Raw genomic sequence first — 27,291 nt, forward strand, 5'->3', positions numbered from 1 at the left:
AATATTGTATATAGTTAGGGGTGTCATTTGTATGACTATACCCCCTCATAATCAACTGTTAAAAATATATATATAATATAAGTTATATCAACCATGTAAGGCCCGCCCACCAGGCCGATCTATCAATTTTGAATATTAAGAGTATATAATTTTCATTAAAATAACCCAAAAGTGAGAGCGTAATTAATCAAGTAATTTGAATTTTACTAGCAATTTAAATTATTCCTTAAATAAATATCTAATAAATTATTATCACGTTCGTTAGTAGATAGAATTGGTCGAGGTTTGCTGAGAAGAAAGATGAAATATCGACCTCTTTCAATGCCAAGGTCATATCTGAGAGACCACAGTCAGCACACCTGTCTGTCTCCTACACTGTGCTCAACAAATATTAATATTTATATAATTATTGTAGATAATATTATATCTAAATATTATATAGACTCTATAAATAATATTTTATATATTGCACATTGTCAAATTATTTTAACTAGTAAAATTGTATACAAATTAAAAAAAACCAAACAATATATATACTGATGCTCTTCAAGTAAAATCAAAATAATTAAAAAAGTACAATTGACATTTTGGTATCAATTAATGTATTTACTTAAAATTACTACTAAGTACCTGGTAAGCAAGTACTGTATTTAGAAGGATTGTTATATAAAGGTGATTTTTTCAAGATCATACTCAATCGCCAGATTTTTCCCCAATTAAGGGTTCTCTTTATGAGGCTGAGTGAACCCCTGGAGGGGCTCCAGAACCCACAGGGTCGACTCACGCCTACAGTGTAACAGAAAATAATTATCTGCCACAGCCGGATTTTTTTTGTTTTATGATTAAAGTTTGGAGATAGTGTTCATTTAATTGCTCACTGTGCTCCAAAATGCGCAGAATGCTAAAAAAATATTTTGCGATTAAAAAAAAAATTTCCGTTTTAAGCACCTCGAAAAACTCCTAATTTAATTTTTTCCACAAAAACCGAAAAATTTGTTTGCTCAAAATTGTCGACTTTTTGGACAAAATGTAGTGCAGTTATAAAATAAAACTTTCAAAATTAATCAAGTTCAAAAATTTATAATATTAAATTTTTTCAATCATTTTTCTTTTTTTTAATTTTCTGTAAATATTATGTCGTGTAATGGAATCAGTAATATTATTCTCTTATTCTTCGGAAAGAGGCAAATCGATTAATACATAATAATTTCGAAAAAAAGTATACTTTCTGAGCTATGCTAATGCCCTAATAATTTTAAATTTTATTCCACTGATTTAGTTTAATTTCCTTACCGCTGCGCCTCTCACTAAAACTTATTCATAAATAAATAATTTTATTGTTTCAGTAGCTTTAATTCACCCCACATACGTGATAAGGGACCAAACAGCATTTTTTTAATAATGTTTTATAGGCTATATTGATTGTTTTTTTTTTTTATTTATAAAATTAACAGTAGCCCCTAGTACTGTTTTTAACAATTTAATTTTTTTTATTCTAAAAGTATTGGACGTTGGTGTTCCTTTTTAATTGCTCACTGTACTCCAATAAGAGCAGAACATCGTAACGATTTGGATAGATAACCCATTGAATAGCAAGAGATATATTTTGAGAGTGAAACGAAGTTGATATCCGCTTTTAGAAAATCAAGAAACCTCTAAATAAAAATTTTGGTCCAATATCTCGTCGGCTTTTTGGATAAAATGCAGATAAATTAGAAAATGAAACCTTCAAAATTAACCAAATCCAAAAATTTATAACTTTGAATTTCTTTAAAAATATATGATTTTCTTTTTCCCACAAAAAAAAAAAATTACTGGCTTACTTTACTTAAAACCTCTTTAGGTTTTATAATTTTTGTGAATATTTATATATTTTGGAATCAGTAATATATTTTTCTTATTCTTGAGGATTAAACAAATCGATTAGTATATAATAACCTTGAAAAAAATTATACTTCTTTTTTTACCACAATTATGTTTAATTTTTTTTTTTTTTTTTCAGAGACAATCGAGAATTTTAGTAGCTTTAAAACGCATGACGACCATTTGGAAAAACCAGCAAATCGGTCCAGTAGTTAAAAAGTTTTTTACAGACAAACCTTCGATTTTACAATCGTTCCTTTTTATATACATATAGATACATGTTTACCTTTTTTATTTAAATAGTTCTTGCTCAAAATACTGAATACAAATATTATACTTCGATACCGACAAGTAGACGGGCCCGAACTGAAAAGAGAATTACATAACAGGACAATGAACTATGTTAATCATTTTGATTGAATGGATGAATTACGCGGCATATAGGCTGGATGTATAATCCTAGTACAATAGGCAATGAACAATGCCCCTACTACTTATTAATGTCGTTTGGTCTTTTCTTTTTTATATTTCACTTTTCTTTTCTTTTTTTTTTTCTCCAACCTAGTGAAAGCACAGAAGGAAAAGATTTTAATTCGGTGGAGAAACACATTTTATAGATAGCTGTTTCAATTATGAAATCTAGAACTAACAATGCACATTCCTAGTTCGAGTTTAAATTTAAATTAAGTTTAAACTTCCTACCCCCCCCCCAAAAAAAAGAGCTCTTTCAGTACTGTTAAACTTTCCTTTAGTCAAATCTAAGAAACCGTGGGGAAAATGATGGTTTTACATAAAGAAAATAATACCTTCAAAATACAAATACTTGAAACTATTTATGTACTGGAAAATATTAATTTCAAATCAGATCCAAAAAACTTGAACCAATATCACACTGAAATTTTAAGCAAAATTAATTTGTGTTTATATATAAGAAAATAATTTATAGTTAAATTTAATAGGTTTTTTTAAATATTTATTTATTGCTATTTAGAACTGTACATCACAATATATTTAGTAAATCTGATCTCAGTTAAATTGGAGTGTTACAAACTACCCATTGGCAGCACTCTAATGACGTTTTACATTAGCAGATCTGGATATTATTTTTTTTTTTTAATTTTATATCAAATAAATAGCTATTCGTAGTAAATATATATTTATTAATGTTTCTACCTTTTTCGAAAAATATAGAAAAAAAAGGTCTAAATCAAAAACATTGAATTCAGAATAGAATGTAATACAAAAAAAGTTAAAACATTGAAAATGATCTTAATGAGAAGGATGAACCTGGCGTACTGTTACTAATTTAGTAATTCTCGGCTCTATTTTAGTCTGCTGTAATATTGTTCACCGTGACAACTTGTAGTTATTCATCGCACCTCCAAATGCAACTATGGCCATCACCGCCCCCCTGAATCGCTGCAGCACCACGATTGCGGTGGCGCCCACTTTAGGAATCACTGAGTTAGACTATGCTGTAACATGTAACGTAATCCATTTCCTGTAAGTTAGAAATATAAAGGCAAAAAAAAACATAATTAATAAAAATAATCCTAATTACCGAATTTCAGTTCATTTGATCCAAAGGGAACTGCCTAGATGAAGCGGGAAACTAATCATACCCGAAATCCCTCAAACCGTATTATATGGTTTACGAAACTGGTCCACGTTATTCCAGATTCGAGTTCTACTTCAGTACATCTGCGAAACCTAGTCACATATCTACAAGAGATGGATGATTTCCATCTTTCCGGGTTAGGTCCTGTGAGAAGAAAAAAATTTTATTCTCCACCCCCTAAAAAAAAATCAAAAGCTTGAGCCGTCCTGACACGTACGTGGAGTTCCCATCACACCTACGGTCCAACTGTGACAATGCGCTTTCTGATTTCCAACGACGACATTGGAGAAATCATCTACGATGAGATGGCGAAAATTGCTACCAAGTCCGTTTTGTAAAAGCCACGAATAAGAATCGAGAGAAATTTTATTAACATGGTAAAATGAAGATTTACTGTAATTTCTTTCCCAGAAGACATTGTAAAAGATATACGACTACCTGTCAATCAGTCATTAGTCGTAGGTAGGCACGTAATCAATCAAGTAAGGAAATTTATTGTTATTTCTGGATATCTATATATGTATAACAGCAGACTCGGAAACGCTTCACAATCGCTAGATTTAAGAATGTAGATTAATAATTGAATACAATCGAAAATTTGGTATTAATTAATATATTTAGTTATTTACACATTGTATTAATGATTGAATTAATTGCTGATTATATCTATTTAGTTTATAGCGGTAAATAACATTATAACACATATGGATAAAAAATAGAAACAACTTCAACACCTAGCTTGTGAGTGGTTTAGGGTTCTTAGGTTTAGGTTTAGGTTCTTAGGGAAGTATATATTAGTTGAACCTAATATTTCGCCTATATAACGGCATTAAATCTAAATTTTAAAATATCAAAAATAGGGCATTAATTCTAAAGGTTAATGCAGGTTAAAAGAACAGACAACAGCAGTATTAATGTTGGTATTGGATAAAATACAGAGAGGGATTATGGTCGATTATAAGAACAATGGTCATTAGAAGAAAAAAAAACCTGGAAATAAATCAAAGTAAAAAATTTCATATTTTTAATTTCTTCAAAATACGGTATTTAAACGTTTCAGACTACGCTATAAACGAATATGATTTGCTTTTTCATAAAAATGTTTTAATAAAAAGTTTTAAGAAAAAATATATTTTTTTAAAATAATATTTTATTGTTATTTACAACTGTATACATATATACACATCAAGAAAATTTGCTGTAGGTGGCATAGTGACATGATACAAATATGTGGAGAATCTACCCATTCATAGAACTCCAAAAACATTTCTAAAGGAGAAGATCTCGAGGTCATCTTCTTTTCAGAAGCCTAGGAGGATTATTAGTTAGTGAAGCAGAAGCCAGGTTAGAAACGAGTTGGTTTGGGTGGTTGGGAAGTTTACCATGGAAGAATTGGTATCTGGTTCTGGCCAAATCGGCAACATAAGGGGCATTGATGTCCTGATGGATGATTTGATTTGTGACAAAATAAGGAGCATTAAGGATTTTACGGAGGATTTTGGACTGTTAGGATTGGATTCGGAAGGAATTCGATGGCACAACTCCGTATGTCCAGATAGGCCTTATAACAGTCATGAAGGTCAGTCTTTTGTAATGGATTGGAAGTTTGGACCGTTTGTCTAGTAAATGTTGTAATAGTCGGAATCGACGTGCAGTTTCCTATCTTTTCAGTCTTGTATGAGGATTCCATGTCAGTCGTTTGTCCAGATTTAGTCCTAAGTAACGAATCTGTTCAACAGGAATGAGTGGGGTATTATTAAAAGATACTGTAGGGCAAGACGAAGGTTTTCGACGAAGGGTAAACGTGATTTGATGGGATTTATTGGAATTTATTTTAATCCTCCAGTTTTGGCACCATTCTTCGAGGGTGGTGATGTGGGATTGGAGAGATTGGGATACAATGGAAGGATCATTATTCACTGATAATAGGCATGTGTCATCGGCATACGTGGTGAGAATAGTGTTAGGATGGGTTGGGATGTCAGCTGTAAAAACTATATAAAGGATAGGACCAAGGATACTACCCTGAGGTACACCAGCAAACTGAGGAAACAGGGATGAATAAGCGCTGTTGTGGTTTACTTGAAATAACCTGTCTGAGAGATAAGAACGGATAATGAGATAATATGTAGGGGGTAGGAATTTACGGATCATGTATAGCAGTCCTGGGTGCCAGACTCGATCATAGCCTGTTCTACATCAAGAAAGACTCCCGAGCAGTACATTCCGCGCTCCAATGAAGACGAGACTACATCGACCACACGATGGCATTGATCAAATTTTCGAGGAAGATGTTTTACAATATGGGATGTAATTAGGTAATAACCGGAAGCTTTGCAGTAAAGTAACGGCTGAATGATGTTGGATATCTCTGATGGATGAAATGCTTTAGGTAGAAGGGTCATTTGGAGTGGAGTATTCAATTCTTCTTCAATATATCCGACCGTTTGTCTAGTAAATGTTGTAATAGTCGGAATCGACGAGCAGTTTCCTATCTTTTCAGTCTTGTATGAGGATTCCATGTCAGTCGTTTGTCTAGATTTAGTCCAAAGTAACGGATCTGTTCAACAGGAATAAGTGGGTTATTATTAAAAGATACTGTGGGGCAAGACGAAGGTTTATGACGAAGGGTAAATGTGATTTGGTGGGATTTAGAAAAAATATTAAATATTATTTACCCGACTATGCCTATATTTTGTAAGAATTAAAAAAAATGTCTAAGTATGCTGTGAAGTTAGCAACCCAAATACAGTTGGGCAACGCAACTTTTTTTGAACAAAGTTTTTCTTTCACTCTACTTAGTCTCTAGTTAAAAATTCCTATTACCCCGAATAAATATTGGTCATAATAGAAAATTGTTCGTTGCTACAATCAATAAGTTCCATTAAACATTGAAATGCGTTCTCGATTATTTTTTTTAATTATTAACAATGGCCTTTTATGACTACGAAATTGAATTATTACTCGTAAGTTATTTAAACGCTTATATCGAAAATTCTTCACCTGTAAATTTCCTCGAGTAATATTGACAAGCGTTTCACTGCGTTATCCATGGGTTAGTCATTGGTCATGGTGCGTGACGCTGCGTAACCTGCGCTTGACATGCTCCTGGGTATAAACTTTGAGCATATAGATGCCAGATTATGACGTATCTACTCTTATATATGATATTTTATAACTCCGCATGTAATGTAGATATGGAAATGTCGAGTCTGAACCGAAGTTGTATTAGGAGAGGTAATACTTGGTCGGTTGTACAAACGTACTTTCTCGAATTCATTAACTGTTCATTTTCCTTTTTTATTTAACCAAAATATGTAAAATATGAGGATAAGAACATATCTGATATTACATAATATTCAATTGTACATTGATACACTAATTTTAATCAAAACCTTTCGAGTAGTTTTCGGGAAAAGTGAAAAAACAAATATATAAACTGACACTTCTTCTTGGTCGGTTTTATCGAGAAAGTTCCTATAACTCTAAAGAGTATGCCGGCTCTAACCATGTATTTGGCATTTTGCGAGACTCAAAACGCACATTTCCATTGAAAACGAGAATTCGAAATTTTACACGATCTCTATACATCCTTCATCTTACTATACATTCCATTTATGGTTAACCGAAAGTAGAAATATACATAAAAAATGTTTACAAACAATTATTTAAATTTATTCTCCTTTTTACCCATATTTCTTCAACGTTTCAGAGATCTTTCCCAATCCTAAGGATTACATTACTTATAATTTTGTATATATTATTATTTACACATAAAGTTTTTTTTTACATATAACAATTTTAGATAAAACATTTTTTTTTATATATCACAAATACCTTTTACCCTTAAGACTGATTTATTTTTGGTTATTCCACGGATTTTTTTTTTAATGTATATTGAGATTTACAACTGTACATAATAATACATTTAGTAAATTTTGCTGTAAGTTTCTAATGGAGTGATACAGGCATGTAGAGAAACCATTGGTAGCACTCTAATAATTTTTTACATTAAAAGGTCTCGAGGCCATCTTTTCAGGCACCTCGGAGGATTGTCAGGAATGGAAGATGAAGCAAGATTAAAAACTAGTGAGTTTGGGAGGTTAGGGAGTTTATAATGGAAAGAATGATATCTAGATCGGACTAGATCGGTTACACTTGGAACATTAAGGTCTTTATGTATGATTTTATTTGTCACAAAGTAAGGAGCATTGATGATTTTACGAAAGATTTTGGATTGTAAGGATTGGATACGAGAGAAATTTGAAGGTTTAGTGGAGCCCCAAAGCTCAACTCTGTATTATTATCTTTTTTTTTTTTTTTTTTAATTTAATAAGTTTTCATTACATATCATAACCTTCGAAATATACATTAAAACTCCTTTTTGTTTACAAATACTTTATTTCCATAATTAATCACACAACGAAACCTAATTTGAGAATCTTTTTCCACGAATTCAGTCTGTATTTAATTTATTGGTTTACAAAATTTCTGATACATTTGTTTCTATTGCCCGATGTAGGAGTTTAATGCCACATTCTTAAACATATTTTGAAATACATTTTTTTTTTTATTTAAAATTTTTTTTCGTAAATAATTGATAGAAATAAAGTTTTTGTAAATTTAAATGGCGTTGTTGATTGGTTATTAAATATAGATGCTTATAATACATAGGTCAAAACATATCCAGACTCAGAGCTGAAATCATATTTTTGATGATTCAAAATCTTCAATTTAGAAATGGAAAATGGCTATTTATACTTTGCTTTACTAAAGTTATTTTTCACTTTACGAAAGTTTAATTTCATTTTAGTAATTATGCATATTATGATTTATAAAATGCTTAATTAAAATAAAGTTTTATTGTAGATAGTAAATTATAGAAAAAAATATATTCTATAAACAATGAAAACTTGAAAAATGTGAAATTTCTAGGTAAAGAAAAATGCCAATTTGAATTATAAACATTAACTGAACGATAATTTATACAGATTTATAATAGGTGACAAGCTACTACAAAAAAAAATTCAAATCTATTTTTGTTGTATTTAATTTATAATTATTTTGAATATAAAAAAATGCTACATAAAATTATAAAGAGCATAAAGTAGCACTAAACGGAAGTGTGTTGATTCAACGATAGATAACTTCCAGGGGAAGTAAAACGAACGACCTCACCAGAACAAATAATTAAGTATACAGTAGATAAAATTATTATTATAGAAAAAATATTTCAAGTTATCCAAAAAATACACCAAATCCTGAAATTTTAGTTCAAACTAATTTGAACGTCTGACTGAATATTAATTAATATTTTATATGCAACGAATATAACTCAATCTTATTATTATTATTTTTTTTTTAGAGTCAATTTATTAAACAAACAAAATACTGATATATACAGAAAATTCAGTAGTATAAAAAATCATATTTTTTTTTCTTTATGTTTATCAGTGTGTCTGCAACTAGGGTAAAAAAAAAGTAATTTAATATTAGATTTTAGCCCGAATGAAATTAACTTTTTGAGAAAATTTGAAATACTTAACCTAAACACTTTAAATATAAATTGATAAAATTTATGTAATACTCATCGTAAAAACTGGGTTCTTAAATTAGAATAAAACGTGAAAAGGTCATAATAATTTTATTAGACAAGTAAATACGAATTTTCTACAGGATAAAGATACGAAAACTAGGAAAAGTTAAATTTTCAAATAGAAAATAATGTTGACATGAAATTTAAAAGTACTAAATTTGACTTAACATGGCAGATGGTAGGCATATCAGAACTACGGAAATCAAAGCAGTCAAATGACAAATAAAAATTGATGCAACAATATTTTAATTATAATCATTTCATAAATTATTATAAAATACTCAAGTATTGCATGGAAAAAATCTCGAATATACATACATTTAAATAGTAACTGGATTTAGAAAATAAATAAATCACGTAAAAGAAAAAAAATGAAATTAGCTGATAATGACAGATTGCCTCGCGATGAGACACGTTATCACTTGTCGTACAATCACAAGGAAAATATTAATAAGATATATATAAAAAAAAAACTTTTCCCAATACATTACATATGTTTTTCCCAAAACAGCTATAATTTAATAAATTAACAAAAAATATAAAAGTTTACACGATCTTTGACTTTCACGTTATTTTTTATATATAATAGAAGTTATCATTAAAATATTCAGAAAATGGGGTAGTAAAAAATTTGATTTATTATAATCCGCTTACATATTAAAAATACATAATCATATATTTTAATCATAAACCCCACTGTTATATTTAATTGAAATTCATAAAGTAGCAATTTAATCCTAGGAAATAAACTAAACAATAAATAAACTAGTTCAACAATTGAAACGAATCCACTTTTTTCGTTCAAAAACTGTTTTTACTAATATTAGTAGATTTTTTAAGGAATTGGATATACAAAAGAACACTTAGAATCCAAAACTTCAGTTCGAAAAATTTCAGTGTCATAATCTTATAAAAATATTTTTTTATAAAAAATGTCCACACTAGAGTTATTGTGTTATTGTTCCACTTAATACTAAAGCGATTTGTTCATGCAAATACTAACAGAAGATACCAGAGGTCATGTTTGTCACAAATTATGATGAATATTGGATTCATCTGAAAAAATTAACAAAAACCGTTCCATAAAAAAAAAAAATCAATAAATAATCTATACACAAAAAATTATTCGACCTACAGGTATATCACATCCAAGCCAAGTTATGCAACTTTTATCTCATTAATGCTAATTGACCAATTATCTCGAAGCATAAAAACTGCCATACAATGTCTACTAAATTCATTTAATTTAAAACTATAGTTAATTGAAAAAAAAAAAAAATACATCGTTAACAACAGAAATTACCGACACAGGCGTTGTAGAAACAAATAAGTCAGTTCAATCATTGGGTGTATAAAAGTTATAAAAGAATTATTTAACACTTGTGGATGATTCATTGCTAAAGAATAACAAGGTAAACAAATTGTTTGATATTAAGATGAATTAATCAAAACATCGATGGATTTAATGTAGCTAAAAGTTGGCTATCATAAAAAGCTTATATTTCACACCGGATTTTAAAGCATTAATACATACAATTTAAATATAGTAAACGCAGATAGTAAAATAAGAATTATAATCATTGTACACACCTGAAAACTATGAGGTGACGTTGACAGAGGTCGAACGATGACTGTTAACAACGGTTAGAAACAGGTAGGAAGTGGGGATGGAGTTCTCTTCTGGGTACATAGGTGGCGCTATATCTAATGGCTTTGGTTTGTTGGATATATTTTTTTAAAATAATTTAAAAGGGACTTGTTATAGTATTCAGTTCAATCTAAAAAACCAACAGAACTTTTAGTTAAATTAAATATTTAAAATAAATGTCTATAGTCTTTAAACAAAGTCCTACAAACATACATTCAAAAACAAGCAGCTTAGAAGGACATGTGTAACAAAAAGTTATCATATCTTCCTAAATATATAGGTTATACAGTAAAAACTAAGGTTCAAATGTAGAATATATCATCAACATACCAAACAGAATTATTTTAAATATAAAATATAATTCTGGAAGAATATTGATTGACCGTGTGTAAAGATGAAAGGAATATGGTCCGGGTGTATTATAAATATATTATATTATAAATAGTATAATTCAACTATTTGAGTTTTTTTGACCACACCCGGACCATATTCCTTTCATAAAATATAATTGAGCTTATGCAATAAGCAAGGAATCAACTCTTGTATATGGTTATTTTTAGAGAGAAAAAAAGGAGGGATTAACAAAAAAAATTAATGAGTTGACCGTAGATTAATGATTGGAGAAGTTTGTCGGGGGGTGCAGTCAGCAAAGAACGACATAAATAAACAAAACAATATTTATTTATTTTATGCCGACGTTTCGACCTGAGAAACTTCTCCAATCATTAAAAAAAATTAATAAATTTTAGAAAGAAGGAAAAAAAAATCATGAAAAAGATAAAAGAACCAAAGTGTGAAACTAAACTAAAAAAAAAAAAAAAAAATCATATTCTATTATTATATATTGTTACTTGTGATCCTATGCATTGTAAGATTAAAAAAAAATTGTGCGATCAGAATAGAATAAGTGTGCTGTGTAGCTAGCAACCCAATGAAGTTGGAAGCACATCTTTGTTGTTTTTAATTTTTAATAAAGTTTTTCTCTTTTTTTTTTTTTTTTTTTTTTTTTTAGAAAATAAATTATATTCTGTGACTATGTCCCATGGGAACAACAGTAATGTACAATCAAAATAAAATACATCTAACTAAAAACTACAATAGTGAAAATAACTCAGTTTTAACCAAATCAAAATATACTGAATATGCAAGTAAACGCAATAAAATAAATTTTTATTATAAATTAAAAATAAAAGAAGTACAAAAATTCAATAAAATAAAATAAAATAATCAATTAAGTCATATGCAACACATACATACATATATGAATTCAGTATAATCTCGGTAATCTGAACTTCAATCCTCCGAACACTCTAGTAATCCGAACTGGCTTAAAAAAAAAAGTTTTATTTTTTTTTTTAAACTCAGCAGGAAATAAAATTTTTGTTTTCAGTGCACATGTATAAAGAAAATTTTTAACTTTCCAATCTGTAGGCAAGTTATGGTTATCACTGTGAAAACCTAAAGTGAAAATTTTTACAGTATCAGTATCAGGTAATCTAATTTCTATGGAAGTATTCATAATATACATTATTGAAATTAGAAAGACATAATATCTGTTGTACAAATCAATTGATTCCGTAAAACTAATTTAATTAATAGCAGAAACATGTATAATACAAATTTTGTTGGTGAGGTCATTGTTTTAAATAAATCCATACAATGAGTATTTTTGTATTTATTTATATTTTTATTCACTTATAAATGAACAATCTTATAGTTTTAAAAAATTAAATCATCACTTACCATTACTGAGGATGAAAAAGTAAACAATATTGTTTTTAAATGTTTAAAACTTCAAATCTTCAAATTTCCAATAAAATATGTAAAAAAAAAAAAAAAAATAGTTATGTACATTCATTTTGCTGAATTTTTTTACATTTTTTCTAATACTTTCTGTAATCTGAACACCCCCCTGTAGCAATTAGTTTGGATTATCGAGATTACACTGTTTATCCATATGTCGACATACATAACCAGACACATGTACACACTTATGAACATACCAGAAATAACACGACACATATTTAAATACATACATCATGGGTTAACATAGATTATTTTAAAAAAATATTTAGTTCCAAATTATTCAAAATTATTCTTAAATTAAGAAGTCATTATTAGAGTGTTGGTATGCAATGTGAGAAGATATTGGAAATGGAGAGATTTAAATGAAGATTGGCAAGAAGCATGGCAAGAATTAGTAGGATAGAATTCCAAAGAACAGTAGAAAAGACTAAAAAGGAATGTTTACATGTAGTTCGGTGGTATTCCTCAATGGATTGAGGATTTAAATTGCAGGAGAATATAGATGTAGAAAGGGTGGTAAAAATTGATTCTTTAGAATAGATAAGACCAGAGAAAATATTGTCTACGGGTAAAGGGGAAGAACCAATTTTTCCCGCTGTCGAGATTGGAAACATGAGAATGACTCAAAGTACTAAGACAAATCAATTTTTTATGTTTTCTCAGCTATATCAATATTTTTATTTCACAACAAAAATCCAAGAATCTATCTCTACCTAATAATGAAATAGAGGAATACTGTGGCTTGGAATTAGCTTGTGAAAAAAATTCTCGAACAAATTATCGATATAGCTTCTAAAATACGCTTTAATACAAATTTTGGTCGGTCCTTATTGTATGTATGGGTTCAATGAAGTATTATTCATTAAAAATTTTCTGTCTGAGTAATGGGGCAATATTAAGAAAAAACTAACATAAATAAATTAAAGCAATCCATAATTATTTATTAATTACTATTTACTCAAAGAAGAGATGGTATAATGGAAAAAGTGAATGTCGAACCCATAAAGGAAGTGAAGCATTCACAATTAATATTTTTTAGATACTTTCTCTTGTTCTTCATATTCAAATTTGTAAAAAGTCAAAATTATGTAAATACTCAAATTAGGGGCAATTTAGTTCACAATGCATATATTATCTTTATTCATCAAAAATCAAATATAAGTCTAACAGTTGCATCACTTTATCACGTGTAGAGGTTTTTTTCTATAGAACTAAACCTAATAATCAATATGGTAAGTCTCTGAGGATGGAGATCAGTTTCCCAAAAGTTAATAATTAAGACTTATTTATTAATTTTAAGGAATAAATATAATATTTATTTGAAGCCAAATTACTACTAATTTTAATACTTTATTTGAGCTAATTAAATTTTTTTTATCATATCATTATGAGCGATATCATTTCTACAGGGCATATTGTTTTTCAAGCATGAACTACAACGGAGTAGAAAACATTCTTTCTGAGTGAGCTCAAATTGAGATTGGCCGGAATATGAGATTTTCATGCACAAAAGTTTTATTTCATAAAACTCCAAATCTTTTCTTCTTGATCTTCACTAGTTTCTTTTCAGAACGTACTCTACCAAATAGGGGTATTTAGGATAGCTCTTTGATTCTTCTTTAACTTGGTAGTAAACAACACCTTTCCCTTTCTGTGAGAGATTCTTTGACGCACGACCAATTGTGTCATAAAGTATAATTTATTTATTATTTATATTTTACTTTTAATATCAGCCAAATAGTTATCATATTGACCAAATTAAACCTGAATTAGACCATACTTTACAATCTAAGAGTGGAAGAGACAAAAACTAATAAATTAAACTAACTTGAGAATGTTACTTGTTTTGGTGAAATATACCAAATAATATCAACAGCAATATTTTATTAGTAGTAAAAATAATATTAACAGAAAAATTTTGGATAATAATAAACTGGAACCTAGTTTAGATTCCCCTTATCATAACTTCACTTTCAAGAACAGTTCTTGACATGTTCACTTCATTAAAGTCTAAATAATTTTATGTGCTAAATTTAATCTTTGACTAGTAAGAAATTAAATTTAAATTAAAAACAGTAAAATTTCTCAGTTTTCATATTTTTTATGGAATTTTTAATTCTTTATCTGATCTTAAGTACAGTTAAAATAAAAGAAATTGACTTTGTATGATCTCACTAGTGCATTTTTAAGAGAAATTTAGAGGAAATTTAATGGCATGTTTTCAATTCTTTTAAAATTTTTTGAGGTTTATTTACTTCCATCATTTTCAATAAATTATTATTTATTTACTCATTAACGATTGTACAACGTTTCGGGACCACTGTCCCATATCCCATATTCATGCACTATAAAAACCTCATGATTTCATATGGGAAATCATGTCCTCCATTTGTGCATCTTCACTTCTCTGCATGTTTTCAATATTGATTTTGAGTTGGTATTACAGACTTTCAATTGATTTTCGATTAAAGTTTCTAATCATGAAAAATAAATAAAGCATTATATTTTCTTAACTTTATTAAAATTAAGCACGTCATCTACCAGCTGAGACTTTCTTCTTTACATAGCTTTACACCAGAATGCTTATAAACTGTTATAAAATAAATGACCAAAATCTTAAATACATAGTCTGAGCTGGGAATAATGAACTTGCAAAAAATAAAATATACCCTTGCATAATAAAATAAATTAACTGTCATTCTTGGCTCCACAGGCATCTGTAAAGTGAGCTGATTCTTTCGCAAAAGTTCAGTGGTTCTTACAATCTGAGCATCTGGACTGAAGACAAGTAAAAACGAAATACAGAAGAAATTTATGGGAAGACAGGTTGGCATACTTAATGCAATAGAAAGATAGTTCTGCTCAGAATACGAAAAACCTGATAGTAGAGACATGGAGAGAGCTGCCATAGATCAGAGAAGGATTACAAATAAAAATAAACCGACTCACGTAAATGAAAAAATTAATGCAGTGTTTAGAGTAGAATAGAATTTTTTAATATATATTTTGAATTGATATACTTTGTATCAAATTTGATGTTTATTAATGAAACATGTTTTTATGTTTGCTCATATTTTTTTTTATTTTAAAAATATATGTAATAAAATAAACTGATATTTAAATGAAAAAATGAAATCTTTATTTTGAATTATAATGTAACAATAATATTGCAATGTATGTGAAGGTTCAGAGAATTTTTTATTTAGTAATAATATAATTATTATGTTGTATTCACTTAAAAATGCAACATAATTTCATATACCAAATCAGATAAAATTTCCTGTTTTAGATTTAAAAAAAAAAAAAACTAGTGAAATTTTTAAATAAATACTAAGAAGACATAAATAAAACAATCTTGTAATTGTTAAATGAATGTTGGGAAATTACTGAAGGTATATAAGAAAATTAAACACGAATAACAGATTCAAAATCAATTAAAGAAAAATAAGAATTAAGGAACAACAAAAACAAATAGATTCATATGGAAGAAGATAATTGACTTTATGACCTATTGACACTTAAAGCTTAAGGCATAAGCCCTGCAAAGTGGGGCAAAATATTAGTTACCATTAAATATTTTTAAAAATAATTTATACCTTTATTGGCCGCCAACTGGACTATCTTCCTACAATAATAAATAGATGGTTACTAACAAACCAAATAAAGTTTTAATATTTCATATCTTGACAAAAAATAAAAGTTACTTATATAAAGAAAAATCATTTTCCTCTTTGAAAACTTCAAGCAATGATGGTACAAAGGTACTCGTTTACAAAAGAAAATTTAGAAAAATAATCAATTTTTCCTAGATTTATAAAAAAGAAACAAACTAATTGTTTAGTTTTATAATTATTTTAATACTTATAAGTTATTTAACTAACCTATAATGAAATTTTCTAGTTAATCAGACTACAAAGTGATTTAGAGCTAGTTGTTAGGTTAACCTATAAAATAAATCTAAAGGTTATTTTCCGACTGAACTAGTCTACAGGAAAGCTGGAGAAAAAAATGAAACCAAAATTTCAAAAAGAGTAAACTCTGAGGCAAAATTGGATATGGCAGTAAATTTTTTTTTTCTATCTCAGAATAATTACTACTTGGATTTAATTATGTGAGGGGAATTATAAACCTCAATTTTCTGTTGCCTTATCAATCGGCCATTAGTTTGAACAATTTTTTTCATTAATTTAGGAATAAAATCATGATTTTTTATGTTGAATGTTCTTTTTTCTAACAAATTTGGCTTTCCAAAGTTATATAATACGTCAATATTCCTACTCCTATTTCTAGAAATGTGGTTCCAACCTAGAAAAAATATTTATTCCAAAATCCTTTTCTACACTATAGCTGTCAAATTTCTGATATTAAACCAGGACCTAGCATCAGTGACGACTTTATCCAGCCGCTTTACTTTGCTTTTCCAACTATCCTGCATTCATGAAGTTCCTGAATCATTATTTTTTTCAGAATATCATGATTACTCATACATAGCAAATGTTCAGCCCTATTAAGCCCTTTTATTTTAATGTACTGAACAACACCTATGTCATTATACACACCATAGATTTCTCAGTCTTAATGTTTAATTTCTGCTTTCCTCACTGATCCAAAAATCATTCTCTCACATAGGAGGAGCTTCATTTCATCAGAATTTGTGATTACCGATGCCTCTCTTTAATCAATGAAAACAAGACACTTCAAAGTGTTGTGAAGGTAAATTTTGGTTAAGGGAGATAGGAACTTGCTTTTGAACTGGTCACTCTCCTGATATGATACAAGATATTTGTATATTTAAGTTCTGTTCCAAGATAGATAAAGGAATTCACTCTTTCAAATTTAGATAGTACAATTACTTGATTTTTTTTTTGGTCATTCATCATTAAAACAAACATTAAAAAGCTATACAGATTTCTTCTAGTGATATTTCTGATATAGCTACAATGTCAATTCATTTGAAAATCCTAGAACCTGAACTAATCCTTGCAGAAATAATGGTGCCACATGTTTCATAAGCGTACCCAGCAGGGGGCTAGAAGAAGGGGGAAGCTGCTTCCATCCTTTACAACAAGGTGTTAATTAGCTGGTATTGAATCCCCCTCCCTCATCCACGGTATTTTGCTTTTTAGCAAAAGTTAAAACCAGTTCCATTATTTAAAGAAAGGATTGTCACTTGAGACATATTCTAAAAGTTATTTACATCCTGAGTTAGGGTGATTTTTTGGTGAAAATGAGCTTGTAGCGACTCTGCTACTACCAACCCTTTATTGCTCAAAACCGTTACGGCCACGTGGTGCAATCTAGCTGTCAACACGTGAACCACTACGATCATCACATAAACATCATATTTTGATAAATGTATCATTATGTAAACATTTTAATTATACAAATATATTAACAATCTCATGTATTGTAATATTCATAAATGTATTATTTTAATCAATAAAGATTACAATAGAATCTTCTGAACCGAAAAGTTAACGTGTTAAACGTATTATATCTCAATAAGGGGCGTGACGGTAGTGCGGGTGCGGGTGTAGGTCTCAGAGTGCTCGATTTGGAACGTTGTAGGTTCGATTCCCACCTAGGGCAGTTAATATATATTTTTTGGCGGTCCCAAGAAATGAATTTTTACACTCCCACCTTGGTTATTACGCGGAGGCCTGCTCTGGTAGCCACCAGGGGTTGGCAAAAAGGACCGCTTGGCCCACTCAGAGAGTTGACTAAGCACAAACTAGCCAAATCAAAGCGCGAATATTCTATTTAAGGATATCTCCTCTTTAGGAGGCAGTGAGTAATTTTATATATAGTGTATCAGTACATTATAGTGCTAATTTGGAAATTTTCCGAAATGTATATTGGAGTTTTATTTTACTCTTGCTTCACTAAATTTCCTATCTATTTTAAACATTTTCTTTCGTAAAGACCTACATCTAGTTATCACAGCTACTTGACGTAATTACAGTACTCACAGCATCCTTTTACGACTGTGAGCTGGTTCCTTACGGAGTGGAGTTTCCTTCCTCCAAGGACCTACAGCTAGTTTCTATAGAACTTTTCCTCCCTTTTACGACCGCAGACTAGTCCCCACGGACTGAAGTTTCCATCCTGTGAGTATTTACAATCGGCTCGTACTCTTCCTCTACTGCCACTCCTATCGTAGAGACATAAGGCCCGCCGTTTTGGCTTCACTTTTTCTGGCAGGTAACCTTCTCCATTATACTCCCTCCTACTACTGAAATTTTAAAATACGGTGGTAAGTGAAAGTTGTGTGGTGTGCGCAGCAACAATTGTTTTTGCTTACTTCTGTCCTCGCAGTTATTATCATTGTATATGGAATTATTTCTTCATTTTATCTTGTCATTACATCTATTGAAGTAGATAGGCTTGTATTCACATATTTTTTTCTTGTTAATATTACAACTTGCCTTCTCGTGTAAGGGTTTGACACTTTGCAAATTAAACAACTTGGTTTTGAAAAGTTTCAACCTCTAAGGACACTTAAGAAAATGTTAGTAAATAATTCCTCTTTTACAGATAAAATCCCTCTCACTCAATAAAAATACTCTACCTGTAATTAGTGATAGAAAAAATAATTATAGATTTGAAATTGTAAAAAGAAAACTTTATGAACATGTTAAATTACAGAAACATAGAAAAATCATGTAGCTTATTGTAAATTAATATTTTAAAGGAGAACATGACAATTCTTTTGACATTCTCTTATCAGTGGAACCATTTAAGCTTTGATCAATCCAGTTCCGACACGATAAGATGGATCAAGGTTAATTACTTAATAAAAAGTACTTATATAAAAAAATCTCAAACAATATTCTTTGTTTTTCTTAACTCTTATTTGTATAGTTTCAAGAATTGTATAGTGATGACTCTTCTGTTAAGAGGTAAATAATAAAGCGGTTTGATTGTGGACTAAATTTCTGCAAATTTTAAAAGTACCTCAACATAGTCAAATTCGCCTATGTCCAAGCATATAGATGGGTTATTTTGCTTGGCTGGTATAAGGTCGTTTAAATTTGTGACCGAACCGTTGTTTGCCTTTTCGGGCGCCATTTTTTTCGGGCGCAAATCAAAGGGCACTTGTGCTTCATCCACACGTTTGTGTCCAATAAGCCTTGTTTTAGAACTGCCAACAGATAGATATTTGTGCTCTTCGAGTTTTAATTAATTAAATAATTTCTACGACCTGCAGAATCAATAATAAACTCAATTTTATGATTGTATATTTTAAAATTCTATCGATTTGGTGTAAATACTTTGTTTTAAATTATGTCATCTCACTTTAACAGTTTATTTTTTATTTAACACAGTACAAATATAAGTTTATTAAGGCATTATATGTTTGTGTAATTAAATTAATAAGTATATGATAAAAAATCTAGGTAGGAAGTTGGATTTATAGGTTATGTAGTACCATTTATATGAATTTTTATCAGCTCCCCAAATTTGTTGATATTTGTTTTTCTTTTCAGTTACCTATCTTTATTTTGTTCATTTTTGTATATGAAAATATAATGTAATAGCCGATAGAAGTCAAAATAACAAAACAAGCGTGTTGATACCGACATTTGTTGCTTCCTTTGTTTACCCATTTGTACAAGTCTTGGATTTGCGGCAAGTTGCAAACGTATAGATGCAGCATGAAACAATTTACGAATAGTTCTAAACACTGATAATGCTATGGTTTACTGATCGAATAGGCATCAGAATGTTCTTTAAAATGATGTATAATCACGAATTTTATTATTTAAAAACCTATGAGCAAATCCGCCATTTACACAGCTTCAGTTACGTAGATCAGTCGGATATTGTAATCGATCAACATCATTTTTTCGAGGTTTTGAAAAATTAATAAAAAAAGCAAAAACTAAATAGATAATATGTAATAATCATCCTCTATATTACGAACCACTAACGTTTAAATCCATTAGTAATCGCTTGTGTTAATGTCAGTTTTGATTTTGATATCATGCCTTAACTAAATTCTCTTATTAATTAAATTTTATTTAAACATTTAAAATAAATGCTTCGGAGCCCTAATACTTAGTAAAACATTTCTGTAAAAGACTTTATGAAAGAATATTTAGTAAAAAATCCATGAAGCACAAAAATATCATATTATATACATAAATAGTTTACAGTATAATTTCAAATTATGGTGATGGTTTTGGTTTGCTGTCAAAAGAGAAACAAAAATAGTTAACGACTATTTATTTTACGACGTTTTAACCAACTTTGTAGAGATTCATCAAGGCTGTTCAAGTTGATAGCTTTAGAGACTTTTTAGAGAATTCTCTAAAGCTATAAACTCTAACAGCCCTGATGAAGCTCTACAAAGTGGAGCGAAACGTCGTAAAATAAATAGTTTTGTTAATTTTTTTTGTTTCTCTTTTGATCGCAACCCTGACCATCTTCTACATAATTTACAACTATTTATCTTTGGCAGTTCTAAAACAAGGCTAACTGAACACAAACGTGTGAATGTAGCTCAAGCTCCCTCTGGTCTGTACCAAAAAACCGAAAGGCCATAAATTTAAGCCAACTTATACCAGCCAATCCAAATAATCCATGAACACGCTTGCGCATGTGCGAATTTGCCGAAGTTTGGCAAACTTGTAGTGACACCTTTAACATTCGAACGTTTTACTGTTTTAGGGTTCTTTACGAAACATGTGGTGTATGAGGAGGTTACCTTTGGCAGGTAACCTGCTTTGCATATCACCATTTTTTATCCCTCTCATTTTACCGGGTTGAGTATACCTGAGAACTCTCCTATATCACAGCTCTCGCGGGATCATCACCTCCGCGTCTATTTAAGTGTTTTAGTTTTCTTTTATATTTGTGTTGTGATTCAGTATATAATATGCTCCTAGAATAAACCACCATGTAAGTATCATTTATTTATTTAAATACTTGATATATAAAAAAATAGAACACATTAATTAGGTCAAACTTTAATTTTTGATTTTATTCCTTTTTTGCTGATACTTTCAAAAAAAGAAAGGATTATTTTATAAAAAAAAAATCTAAAATAACTTCCCGCAACCAAGATAACCTTAGAAGAACAAAGCAATCATAAATTTTATGTTTAATGTTATACTTTTGCTTTTATAAGTAAATAGTATATCTTTAAAGTTTTTAATGTTAGTTAATGCCTGCTAATGAGATTACCCATAACAAACTCTGCTTAAGATATCAACTTATTTTTTTAATTTTATAATATTAATTATTTATGCTTCATAAATTAATTTTTCAACTAAAGATCACTCTAGTATTAGTTATTTATGGTTTCTTGAATTAAAATCGAACCCTTAAAATTTCAAAGAAACAATCTGACAAGTAACTACTATCAATTATCACAATAATTGATGAATAAAAATCGATATTTTGACTGATTTTTTATTTTTCACTATCACATGTTTTATATTTTTTCATTTGTTAAATGTGTTCATAAAAATTTTTTTCAGAGTTTAAATATTCTGTTTTCAATCTTAATTTGAATTATTTGATGCTGTTTAGTTTAAATTTGAAATCTTTGTCGTTTTAGTTTAAAAGGAATTGGACGTATTGATCATTCCAAACTTTGTATTGTTTATGGATCAAATTCTTATAAAATATTTTTTTTAGTACATTATATAGTAATGATATAATTACTAGATTATTTATTAGTACTCATAGCAAAAAGTAAATATTATACTATAAACAATTTATTTTTATTTATATTATATATCAGTATTCAATTTTCATTATATATATATATTTTAAGTAACAATTTATTTTTTTCTTAACCGCTCATCAATGCTTGTCTAAAAATTATTATACATGCTTGATTATGTAAGCTACCTTAGCAACACGAGCAATACTCTGTTTTATCATTCATGTACGAAAGACGAGTAACCAGCATTTATAAAATATGATACTATTCATATTAACAGTTTTCATTAATAATTATAGTTAATTATACCATACCTAAGTAAGTTGTTTGGCATTTGCCGACGATCTCGCACTTTTTTAGAAGAAAAAGTAGGCCTACAAATATCATATGAAAAAACAGAGTTCATGACTACTGAAGTAAATTTCAAGAAAAAAATAGTAAACACTGAATATGGAAAAATAAAAGTGACCAGAAAATTTAAGTAATTGGGGGAAATAATTTGTCACAACGGTTCTGAGAAAGAGAGCCACCAAATTAGAAAATTTAAGCTATTAAACAGCTAAAATTTACAATAAGAAGAACCTCTCCTCCAATGTAAAGTTAAGGCATAACCACGTTGTGATAAGGCCTGTGATTTTATACGAGGTGGAGACCACATGCTTACCCAACTTGGAAAGGCTGCTAAAAATAGGATCTTAAGAAAAATCTATGGGCCCAGGAAAACACAAGAAGGTTACAGGCTAAGATCTAACGAAGAGATCTACAGAAACATCAAAGACCTGGAAACCGAAATGAGAATCAGAAGGCTGATGTTCTATGGGCACATGACGGGGATGAAGCAGGAAAGATAGAACAAGATCTTTAAAAAAATATTTAGTTGCAAAAACATGGAAGGATACACGAGGCAAATGAGAGAGGAATTAAAAAGACTTAAAATTTCAGATACCGACTGTTTAGATAGAGATACGTATAGGAAAACACTGAAAAATCTCACCAATATTGGAAGAGGAAAAAAAATGGGTACGAAGTGGTCCAAAGAAAGAAAAAGATGGCAGTCGAGGATCATGAAACTGTGATGGGAAGAAAGAAAATCAGGACTCCCAAAGAAGCCTCACCATTGATATTCACGTGGTCCTTAGTGGCCGCTACGTGATAAAAAAATAAATAGTTAATTATTACCTCGTTAAAAATTATTGTTACTAGGTAACAAGTACTACCGTACTGCTACCATGACCCTTCATGTATTGTAGTGGCAAAGATATAATTATTATTATTTTTTTTTTAGTTTAACTAGTGAAATAAATGACAATTGCAATTTAGAGGCAGTTGAGGGGACACAAAGGAGAGTTACAAAAATGAGCGATGAAGAGGTCCCTCGCCCATTTCCTTTTCCTTTTTCCTGTTACCGAGATGGGTTATGTGGGACAGGATTATCTGTTCGGGTTTCCACGCATATTTGTCAGATTATTTTTAAATGTTTCTACGACAGTTATTACATTGCATTTTTTTTCCTATCTAGCTCGTGCACTTAGCGACTATGTGATATAGGCCAGGGTTTGCACAATCACCATTACATAAGGGAACTCCTAGCAAGTAATCTCCGAGCCGGTGATAATGCAACTCACTAATGGAATCAATTGGCCAGTGCCCACTAAATTTCTATGATGCAATTGCAAACAATAAATACAACGACAAGTATTTACTTATCAAAATTTGTTCGTCCTCTGCAGTAGTTTTTTCCAACTGGAGATCAGTGAGTCTCTAGCAGGGATTCAGCGAATAATTTAGGAATGGGTCATTCCAGGCCAACTCAACACAGTTACCATCTCAGATTTTCTTTCAAATTTTAAACAAACGTGTTGGTATCCTAGCCTTTCATACCTTTTGCTGAAAATATGGATCACCTTATTTGCATCAAATCATAATGTCGGGGTCCCTCCATTTTCCAACTCCTACCAAAAGGATTATCAGCACTGATCTACAGATTGTGATGGAGTCGGAGAGTGACGTTTCTGGATGATCGACTTAGGAGAAATAATTACTGTAACATCCCAAGTATACGCCTTCACTAGATGGGGATAGACCCTAGGAGGGCTCCAGAACCCACAGGTTTGACTTACAGCTATAGTGTAACAGAAAACTTTTTCTGCCCAGCCGGATTCGAACCCGGAGTAGCATCGTGCCTTACTACGGTGTCACAGCGCTCCCTAAAATATAAATAATAAAAATTTTAAATAAAATATACAATTTCAGTTTCGACATTTCGTTTTTGAGATATGTTGTTATCATACACACATACACCATTTAGCTAGACTTAGTTATTTGAACTCAGGGACCTTAAAACGAGTGTTTCCATCAAAAACAAAAATAATTATTTTATTTTGTATTTGACATATTCTATAGACTGGAGTTACGTTTTGATAACCCAATTTGCTTTGAGCACTGTTGGGGAAAAAGTAGCTATAGTTGAAACTAATAGCTAATATTGTCATGAATACGATATTTATTTATCAATAGTTCATTCCTGAATAAGTGTCGTTTCTAAAGAAATTTTAGCTGCTTGTTGTTCCATAGATAATTTTTGGGCCATCTTTGGCTATGCGAGAGTCTATAAAGAGACCACCGAAGAGAAATAGGGATCTGTCCATGGTAATATTTTAGGAACACGTCCATTTCAATATATAACCAAGACTACTTTTTTTTTTTGTCAGATGTGCCACTATTCAAGCAAAGCATCCGTATAGGTAAGTAAAAGTAAAAATTAAAAAAAAAATCAATAGTACTTTTTTTTAATCTCTATTGTATAAAAAAAAATTAGTGATCACCGTGTAATATTTTATTTTACATATAAGGTGAAATAATAAAAATTGAGTCTAAATGATGAAGAAGCACAGAATACATTAAAATTACAGTTTTACAATTCGAGCAAGGACTAGTATATCAGAGGTCTCAGAATCTGAAGAATCACTCATTGGATCAAGTCGCTATTCTTGTTCATATCTTTCGGGATTTGGTTGTTGGACCATGACTACTGACCGAGACCTTTCAAGTGCCTTGGTTTGAGCTTATACCAGACTATTCTGCCTCTTCAGAACAGCTATATCCTGTTGATGAGTGTTATTTTTTTTTTCAATTGTTGAATATAATCAGCAGCTCTTTTTAGTATTTGAGCTCTACTCACAGACTCCTTACCCTGCAAGGACGGGACTGCATCTCTCAAACTATTAAAACTATCTTTAATGATATCTTCTTTTCCTTTCTAGAGCATTGTGATGAGCTCTTTTCTCAGTATTTTCAACTTCTTCGTCACTCATTTTGCTCTGAGTAACCCAAAAGAGCATGAACAGTAGTATAATGGGGAGTTGGTGGACGGGGATGTGTATCCCCCCTCCAACAATACAAAGTAGCAACTTTGTATTAATATAAATTACTTATAAAATATCAAAGTGAATGGGAGGGGGGGGGGAGGGGAGATATTTTAGGGCCACTAAGACAGACTAAGTAGAAAAGGTGAAAGGTAGTGTAAGGGGGCGTTGGAATTGACCTAGTGAACTAGCATCTTTACATAACATTCTTTTCTCTTCTCAAATAGTGTGTTAATGTAAGTCCTAATTTTAATATTTATTCTAACCAAGGATGAAATGGTTAGTAAATTTGCATGGTTTGAAGATATTCTTTTTGTTGTTTGAAACAACCAAATAGTAAGTAGGTTTTCCTGTGTTTTTTTTTTAAGGAATAACCCATATCCATAATAAATAAATCTGTTAAGAACTAGGAATTAATAACTAATTTTTTTTCTTTTTTTTTCTTCATAACCCCTATTTCTGGATTTCATTTAAGGTTTTTATCATGAATATATATTCTGGTCCTGCACTGTTTCCTTCTTCTGTAGTGGCCTACATTTTAAGGAGTTTTTGACTTGTATTTTTTGTTGTAGTGGGCGTTCTTCGAATTTTATAATGTGCTGGGGCACACATTAGTTTCTGAGTTTTTATCAGGTTCGTTGCCAACATCGGAGGGGGCGCTGGTGTAAGGGTCCTGAACAGTGGATTTCTTTGGTGCTGTAGGGAGTCGAAAAACTTTATGTGCCTGCGTTGGATGCACTCAGGCACAGTGGGTAGTTCGAAGAGCTCGTGTAGATGATCTGTCTTCATCTTCTTCAGCGATGTTGGCCGCACAATCTTCCGCAACACTGTATCTTGGAAGCGTTGTAGATGGCGCTGTGTCCCTTCTCTGAGATGGATGAAGGGTGGAGCACCATAAAGAAGTGCTGGTCTCAAAATGCTTTTATAAATTTGGAGTTTGAGCCTTAGTGAGAGTACTGGTGATGATAAAAGGTGGTGTAACCGGTATGATCTGAGACGGACTTGTTTGGTCTTCATGTAGCAATGACCTGACAGTGTCAAGTGGCGATCCAATTTAATGCCCAGATAAACTATAGAGTTTGAAGGCCTTAGTACGGAGTTTGCCACTTGGAGCGTGCGAGGTAGTCTGGTTTTCTTCCCTTTCTGTAGTGCGAACACCTATACCTTTATTATTTAATACCTTTTAAAATGTCTTTATTCGTTTCTATTCAACGCGATCTACAAGGACAGCGATAGTAATATAAAGACGACAATACAAAGTAATTATTTTTCTTAATTAGTTAATTATAAAATCAAATCAATTATACAACAGTCAATCGTGCAATATTGTTTGAAAGTATTCCAGGGTCGATATGAATACTTGCAGCTGCAGCCATCCTTGCCTTTTGTTATTTCTAATTTTTTTTTCTAACATTTAACGGTTTGCCATTCCGCCTGGTGTTAATGGGTTTAGTACTAATTAAAAAAATGAGAAAATAATACTATATAGAATGAGAAAATAATCATTGGCCCCATGTAACTAGATGAGAAATAAAATCCAGTATCCTTCAATAATATTCCAGACACCTGTCGAACAGATCCCTTATCTAGGACATGTGGACAAACGACGAACCTGGAATCCTCACACAAGACTGAAAGAGAGGAAACTGGTCGTCGATACCGACTGATATAACACTTACTAGACAAACGGTCTAAACTTCCAACTAATTACAAAAGACTCATTTA

At 30.4% G+C, this 27,291-nt stretch overlaps 1 protein-coding gene across 3 annotated transcripts in view; it reads right to left on the minus strand.

Annotated features, from left to right (window-relative positions):
* Positions 1 to 27,291, minus strand: part of jar (Myosin heavy chain 95F jaguar) — a 199,042-nt gene that overhangs the window by 157,907 nt on the left and 13,844 nt on the right. For 2 of the 3 annotated variants that reach the window (XM_067046736.1, XM_067046734.1), the window contains exon 1: positions 10,668 to 10,737. The exons of the other annotated variant lie outside the window; for it this stretch is intronic. The gene's annotated coding sequence lies outside the window, so the exon portion shown is untranslated. Of the gene's footprint in view, positions 1 to 10,667; positions 10,738 to 27,291 lie in introns of those variants that run through there. 3 annotated transcript variants of the gene reach the window in all.

Source organism: Halyomorpha halys, unplaced genomic scaffold (genome assembly GCF_000696795.3).
Source record: "Halyomorpha halys isolate HHAL.00 unplaced genomic scaffold, Hhal_1.1 Scaffold164.1, whole genome shotgun sequence".
NCBI classification, from domain to species: Eukaryota; Metazoa; Arthropoda; class Insecta; order Hemiptera; family Pentatomidae; genus Halyomorpha; species Halyomorpha halys.